The sequence below is a fragment of the Dermacentor variabilis genome, chromosome 2, assembly GCF_050947875.1.
Source record: "Dermacentor variabilis isolate Ectoservices chromosome 2, ASM5094787v1, whole genome shotgun sequence".
Classification (NCBI taxonomy): domain Eukaryota; kingdom Metazoa; phylum Arthropoda; class Arachnida; order Ixodida; family Ixodidae; genus Dermacentor; species Dermacentor variabilis.
Window position 1 is genome coordinate 240,647,069 of NC_134569.1, and position 8,402 is coordinate 240,655,470.

Sequence of the window (8,402 nt, forward strand, 5' to 3'; positions counted from 1 at the left end):
GTTCGCGGCGTCGATGCGCTTGCGTGTAACCCGAGTTCACGAAGCGAATCACCACTATAACTTATCGCACCATACGCATCGCCGGTCCCTAGAGCGCTAGCAGTGTCAGTTGCACGCTCGCTTACCAGCGCAGCCGTGGCCTATACTACAATGTCCACAACTCTCATTCCAGTCTGCGAGTGAGAGAACACCTTTGACGTAACGGTTCTGCGGAAACCCGGAAAAGTAATTAAGGGAAAATGAGACATCCACCTAATCGTAGCACTTGCTAAAAAGGAAAAGAAATTATGGTGTTTTATGTGCCAAAACCACTTTCTGATCATGAGGCACGCCCTAGTGGAGGACTCCGGAAATTTTGACCTCCTGGAGTTCATTAACATGCACCTAAATCTAAGTACACGGGTGTTTTCGCATTTCGTCCCCCTCGAAATGCGGCCACCGTTGCCGGGATTTGGTCCTGCGACCTCGTGCTCAGCAGCCTAACACCATAGCCACTGAGCAACCACGGTGGGTGCTGAAAAGGAAACGCATACGTATGGGTTTCGTTTGTAGCAATTGCTACGATTAGGCGAATGTCTCATTTTCTCTTAAATAAGAACATCTTTGTTCAGAAATTCTTTAGGCGTTGTCTTCGGGGTGATCGTCCCTTTACCGCAAACCATAGGCTTTCGCCACGTCGATGGCCCGCACTACCAGCTGACGATGGCGTGCAAGGGTGGAGCTGGCTGGAGCTGTCTCCCAAAGCTCAGTTGCCAGGAATGCCGCTGCCCGTAGTCGCGCCTCTCATGCCCAAGTCTCGCGATTGATGTTGTTTATACAAGCGACCTTGAATAAGCGACAAATGAATTAATTTATTACAGGTGACAAATGAATTCATTTATTCATTCCCTAAAATGGACAACCAAGAACGCCGCCCTGGCATGCTATAAAATTTATTAATTGCCTGTTTCTTTTACGTACGATTTCTAGTTTGTTCGTTCCTGTTTGCTACGTAGTCATTCAAAACATAAAGAAATGATTGCTTCAATAAGAGTACTTTGTACGTTTCTTCTCCAGACAAAATATTTTATCGCTTGCCATATGACATCACTGCACTGCACCGTGTGCGTTTCCACACGCAGTTCAATAGCGCACGGCTAACCGGAAGATGAGGAGACCTTGAGGCAACATGTTCACGAGCAGAGCTCCACTAACTAGACTATGAAAATCGAAATCGAAACCACCAGGAAAACGTTGGGGCTGGTTCGCGCACACACAACTCACAATCTCACAACCACGGTAGCTCCGCCCACGTAGCTTTGACTGTGCTGCCACAGAAAATTATCTACGGGAACAGTGGTTTCCGAAAATCGTGGTTATCATTAATCAACAATTTCTTCGGAAACTTGTTCCATTCTTGAGGTGCGCGAGCAAGAACTGAGCGGAGAATGTTTTTTTTTTTCGTATGACGCGATTGATATAATAGCATTACTACTGATGTATTCCTTGCATAACCATATAGTATTACAACCGACCTTTCGGTTTTTCCTGCACCAGAGAAAGGCTATTCTTAAGTTTTATACCTTGGAGAAATGTATGCTAGTCTATTTGTGTTTTATTCGTCTTTCTGTCATATAATTATATTGTTCCATTTTCTTTCCCAATAGCTTTAGTTGTTGAGAATTGTTCTTTATATTTATTTGTTTATTTATATGAGGGTGGGGGCAGCTGCCGTTTCGTTTTCCTTTTTCAAGGTACAAGTGCGATCTCAATTTTGGGATTCTCTTCCGTATATCTCCTTGGCTGTGTTGCTTTATATGTGCTAATACAACAAAGAATTTTGGCCATCCGTGTAAGAAGTACAGCCAGTGCGGTAGCAACCCCATCACACAGTGCCCCAAAATGCGATTAAAGCATATTACCCGTTGTTTAGACCACCTAACTTTTCTTTTAACATTGCTGATATGTGCGTTGCGGGCAAATGAATGAAGCAGTTGATGGAGCACGAAAGCTTTTACAGTTCTCGATAAATATCTATGCGTTGAAGTAGTTCAATTTATTAGACTGGTGCACCTGCTCATGCCCTAAACTTCGGTTATGTAAAGTAACATCTCTGTAGCAACATTGCAGCAACGGTAAATTGACGAAGTAACACTTGAAAGTGGCAGTCCTTATCTTAAATTAAAGCGTATAGAAATATAAACACACTTAGCTGCTGCAGTCTGTTAATTAAAGCGCATCAACCAACAGAAGAGCAAAAAATTCCTCACCAATGTATGCCAATCTCAAAGCTGATACATCGAACACAACGAAGCTGTGTCCGCGAGTTCTCACAAACTTCGCAAGTACTGGGCGTCTGAATTGCTAACTCACGGCCTGAGTCCAAAGCGGAGAGCGCAGTCGTTCCTGGCTGGTACACTCTAAAAACTAGGAAGGGTATCGCAGGAGTGAAACTGCCGGTTCACTCTTCAAAGCGTCGTTTTACTCTCGCAAAATGTCGAGGAGAGTGAAATGCATTGTTCACTCTGTCAGCAAGGAGAGAGTGAAATGTGCTTTTCACTCTCCCCTTCAGAGAGAGAGAGTGAAAAGACTCTTGCGACAATAGAAAAGAGAGACTCTTGCGGCAATAGAAAACAAAACGTAGCGTAATCTTCTGCTTCAACTGTAGGTGGCTGGCCCCGAACATGGCAATGTATCATTCATGCACGCTGAGCAAAGAACACATCGTTTTGCTTCTAAGAGAACAGGCCGCCGCAGTTCAAAGGAACGCGTAGCGAGCGCTCTACTTTTTCACTCGGAGTGGCTCCACCGCGCGCGCGCGCGCGCGCGCTCGAGATCCCGGAACAACACAGCACCGGAGAAAGGTGAACCGTGCAGCGAGCAAAGGCCAGCCGAGGGAGATCGTGTTTCAGCCATCTCGCGTCGCCACGAAAACACGACAGTCGTTCGTCATGCCTTGGATATAACAACAAATCCTCCACGGTAAGTGAATTCTAACTTAGGTGCACATTCTCCGTATATGTCATGCTATCGCCAGGAAGTCGTCGCTGCGCTTAGCCGACGCGATTGACAAAGGACTAGGCGTACGCGCTGTCTCTCGATGTCAATCGAAAAAGCCAGTCGTCGCGATAACTGCATGTGATTTTATCACTTTGCCGTTGTCCGTAAGAGCTTTAAAAATCGCAAACGCTGCCAGAACTATGGTATGTTCAATAAGACGCCAGGCGAGAGAATGCTTAAAATGGTTAGTTCACCAGCCCGTGATTCCGAGCCTATGCGGAGCGTGATTAGCGTGCGTTTTGTGTGTTTGAATTTATTCAGTTTGGCAGTCTACTGTGTACGGAACGCTGTTGAACTAAGGAATCACATAACAGAAGGCGTCATTTTGCTGGCAGCATGCTTTTTTTATAAATAAACCGCGCGCTTGACGGTGTCTCGCGCAGGGGGAATCTGCGACCACTGAAGTTACGTGCAGCACCAGTGCTAGTTACAAACTTTGCCGCAGGCATTCAGCTGCATGCTGCAAAAGGTCAGTTGGGCGCGTTATCTTGAACTTACTGAAAACGCATGAGGAATCCATGTTTTATGCTGAAAAAAGTATAAACCCCATATAAGCGATCTTGCGCGCGGCAGCTACAAGCGAAGCGACGGAGATGGCTGTCGCGTTCGCTCGTCGCCTACAAGTCGTACTCCGTGCGAGCGACGATTTTGAGCGACGCCTCCCCGGTGTTGCCGGCATGAGGGCTGCAGTCACGCGTGACGCGTGCTTTAGTAATTTACGTTGATGGATTTTACTATAAAAAGTAGCATAAAATATTTCCGGAGGTCTTGCTGTACGTCCTTATCCTTGCACGTATAAAAATTGAATCATTTGCTCGTTCCGCGCGACAATCGGTAGTATTTGAGCGATGTATGTACATCCAGTTCCGGCTTCGCGCTATTGGCTAGTCGCTCATAGCACTTCTGGGCGACGAGCGACGATTTCTAGATTTCCAGAACCGAGCCACCTGTTCAAGCGACGGCCCGTTTTGTCGCTCGAAGCCGTCGCTCGTCGCCGTCGCGCACTAAATCTCTCTGACTGTGTTTATCCCTAAGACTGAACTGTTTTTGCTCATGTTGAAATGGTGTGATTATAGGTCTGGTTTTGTCTCCTGTTGCGGTTTTCGTGCACGGTGCGAAACTGAAAGGATGCTTATGTCTACGAACTCGGTGAATTGTCGAGCAGCTAGTTACGCATCGGCATCGAATATAACGGCTGCTGTGTGGAATTACAATTGCAGGGGCGCTTTGCATACGCTTATTGTTTTGGACATGCCTGTGCATTTGCTAATATGAGTTGGCGTGTCAGAGTTATGTCATATGAACAGCTAAATCAGCCTTCCTCTGGGGGTTACAAGCGTAATGTGTGCATTTTGCTATAGCATGGCAGATCAAGATGTGTTTATCGCTTGAATATTTTTAGTAGAGAAATAAAATATCAAAATAAAATGTTGCTTTAATTCCGTGTTACCAGTCTGTCGTACACAGAACAATAAGTTGGTGTAATAAACTAATAACTGCGGTTTAACTGCAACTTTTACATGCCTACAAGAATCTAAAATGCTAGATTTCAAACTGCAGCAGTAGTCGGGTCTGTCAAAAATGAACTCCACTGCGCACCTCATGCATGAAAATAAGTTCATGCCTTTTAGTAAGCTTAGATGCAGGCCGCAGTGAACTTGTTAGTATTGAAATGTGGGTAAGCTTGCCATAACAAGCCTTGTTGCCCTTTTTTATAGGCACATCCATATATCCATTGAGCTGAAGGACAATATTTTCATCCCTACTGAGCATCATGTTTGCAGCTATAATCCTGAAATTATGGCTTCAGCAGTGGCACAACCAGGGATGGTGCGGGGGGGGGGGCACACTGGGCACGTGCTTAGGATGTGTCACAAGTGGTGTTTGCGATACACCAGACTCATGACAGACCTATGACGTCTGCAAATGACCAATATTCTATTCATTAGCAGGAGTATTCTAACATTCATCAAAAACAAGGATGAACTGTGGTTTATTTGTTTTTTGCTTAAATCTAAAAATTGAAGTTAGTTTAGCAGTTGACTGTTGCAGTCATTTGGATGTTTTGCATGCATTTCACTAGGAAGACTAAGAGCTAAGACTTTTTTATTGCCATGGCGTTGACTGTCTTGATGTTGTTTTGCACCATGCCCTTGTGTTGACTTTTGCATACGATATTTTTCAGGCACCCGCTTTATATAACGCAAGAAGGCAGCTGCAAGGACACGAGGATGTGAAAGAGCCAGTGCAGCGCGACTTCACGTAGTGCAGAGGAGCCAATGCCAAAAAATCAAAATACATTGGCATGTTATTTGGACAAGAAAACTAGTATGTGGGTATATTGGGCGTACCATTTGACCAAATGTCAACAAAATCGAGATACAGTATGTTACACGAAGATGAAAATTCTCACGTGCTCCAGGCAGTCATCTTAACATGGTATATTTATGTAATATCTCTGATTGGAAAGTCAAATCAAGTATGCTCTCTGGAGACAAACACATAGCAGCAAGTGTCATTGAAAAGTTAAAAATGTGTTTTAAGAAAGCTGATTAGTTCTGAGAAGTGATTGCTTTTTGTCTCGCCTCTCAACAGATATATCCATGTGATAAAAAAATAGTGGTACAATGGAATTGCATATTTGCTTAGCGACATGATGCATACTTGCAATGAGCACGGTGCCTGTGTTTACTATAAAAAGCAACAGCCCATGCTTGGTTAGGTTAGGCCCACTACAACATGCAGGCATGGGTGATTGGCGCTTTTTTTATTTCTGTGTCGTGAGGTTTATTGACGTGCGAATAGGTGCAATGGCATGCAGTATGGCTAGTACAAAAAAGGGGGGGGGGGGTGGCAGATATATGTAGCTCACTACACGACACAAGGCAAAGGAAATCCGTGTTCAGCAACTATGTTAAATGCCATGCACGTAAATTTTACAACGCTACTCGTTCGAAGCGCGCACAGGTGCATATTGAAGAAAAGTTTCCAGGGTAGATAATTTAGTTCGTAATTTACACTAATTTTGCTCTAACCACGAGACATAATAATTTGAATATACTGCACGGAAAAACCTAGAGCGAATTAAATTGTGTGTCAGCTTCGTGTGTATACATATAGTCTCCTATGCATTAGGTCTTTTGCGTAATGCATTAACAGTTGAGAGCCTATCTTATGATGTGTACTCTGTTTACATTACGGTTGTTTATTAGTTTACTCGTTTGTTTTGCGACTGATCAAATGCCGGCATATATATATTTTCAACATTTGACATAACCCTGTATGTTTTGCAGGGACAACCCAGGACGTGCATTTCTCAGCACCCAGTCAACTGCCAAAAGTGACTCAAACACAGGCCACCAGTAAGTGGACATCAGTTGCAATTTCACATTATGCAGTTGGCGGCTGCCTTGTACGGAGGCTTTTTTTTAATGAGATGGTGATGTCGTTCTAATGTACATTTTGACCACAAAGGTGCGATCATGTCTCACAGAGGCATATATGGTTGCTATTCTCTGCGAGGGTCGTGTTCTCGTGTTCGTGAAGCATTTGTGTTTGGCAGTATTGTCGCCCAATGAGTCGGATATAAACACTAACTCGCCACTGCCGGCAAGTAGTTGCGAGAAAAGCATGATGACACTGTAAAGTTATTTCATTAATTCGAAGGAAAGTTTTGCAGCAGGAAAAAAGGTTGCTATTCCAGGTAAACATGTCTTTTTCTAACAAGTTATTTAGCCAAACTGTGGATGCATGAAATTCGTGACTTATGAATAGATTTTAATTTATTTTTAGTAATGCTTCTAAAAGAGACTAGAAATAGCATGTGACTACCTCTGCAATCAGCAGACCATACATTTACAGTCATAAGTGGCAGTTCCATGCAGTCTCGCACTTTATATTACCTTTCCTTTCAGCAACATTGGAACTGGTGGCTGCGTTTTCAGAAGGAGAAGTGCACTTCACACTGTATATGTATGTGTGAATTCGGTTTTCTTTGTATGTGTCGGCTCACTGACAAACAGTGCAAAAATCTGTTGTACCATGAGCCTGACGACGTCTTCTGCTGCTGGAAATGCGGCACTTGGTATTTTATAGTACTGCATGACATTTAAATCAAAGCTACCACATAAAATGATCAAGAAAACTAACCGGTGTTATCGCTGTTTTCCTCAAAGAACGCTTGTCCTTTATGGGCTGTGTTAATCTGAGCTCTCCACCGATGTTTCCGTAGTATTATCCCTTAGTGAGTGAGAGATTGGGGGCAATTAATCGTGTTAGTGTTTAAGTGGTGTCTTAATTATGTGCATTTGTTCCAACAAAGTTGTCTAGATTACTTTATTGTGTAGTGTAAAGCTTATGAAACTATCAGCAACTACTGAGTTGCTAACACGCATATGGATTTGTCACTATACAGGTGAAACTCGGCTGTACCACTGCAGTGCTGCGGAAATTGCCTTCACCAGCGGCTTTGCAACAGCTGTTTCGCAGCATGTCGGTATGTGTTAATTTATAATTATGTTGGGATGGGCTAGTATTATGGACCACTGCTACTCTGTATTGTGACAGATCCATATGATAAGGGATGTAATGGGCACAGCGAAAACCTTTGAATTTTTTACTATGGTACATAAACAGGCTCTCCTTTTCGTCACTGGAGCAGGAGAGAAGGGCATGCAGGCACTCCTGAATGTACATATATTTCAAAACATGAGACACACACACACATACACAATTAAACTAAAGGCAGGGACGTTCCATCTTTCATCTTGAATTGAATTGTGCAGCGCAAAAATACAACACAGACCACAGAGAAGCACACATGTTAACAGGTTTGATACACACGTTAGTTCAACAGATTTGATACTTCAAGTGTGCTATTTTACACAAGGGGGAAGGGAAAGGGGAGAAAATCTGAAAAAAAAGTGGAGTGGAAAAAAAGGAATCGTGCCAAAAAGCATGAGAAGCATCGCGCAGCCAGGATCACCAGCAGGACAACCTTACGTATAGTTTGTTTCAATCAACTCAGATCACATGCAGCCATTACTGCAATCAAGTTGTTTCCTTATGTCATATGAGGGAATGATGTGGGCCCAAAAAACTGTTTAGAGCTGAAGGATTGTGTTCCATTCTAGCCTCATTGCCTGCTTTTTTATCATATTGTTATCAGCTGCTTATGTTAGGGACAAAAAGTAAGAGTAGGAACTGTTTCCCGATTCGCCATTCCACACAACATGTCTTTGTGACTATATGTACATGCAGATGATCCATAGTTGAAAAATATTCAGTACAGTAGAATCTCATTACAAGATGCACTTGGTTGTAAGAGACATCTGAAAATGGTTTGGTTGGTTTTCCGATGTTTG

General features: G+C 43.4%; 1 long non-coding RNA gene across 2 annotated transcripts; it reads left to right on the forward strand.

Moving 5' to 3' along the window:
• The first annotated feature begins 2,859 nt into the window (after positions 1–2,859).
• LOC142573179 (uncharacterized) lies at positions 2,860–8,129 on the forward strand. Of its 2 annotated transcripts, none has more exons than XR_012826237.1 (4): positions 2,860–2,961; positions 5,225–5,371; positions 6,333–6,401; positions 7,454–8,129. It is a non-coding gene; the product is annotated as an uncharacterized LOC142573179 (long non-coding RNA). The 2 variants fall into 2 exon arrangements; XR_012826236.1 differs by having other exon boundaries at positions 5,225–5,367.
• Positions 8,130–8,402: the final 273 nt, after the last annotated feature.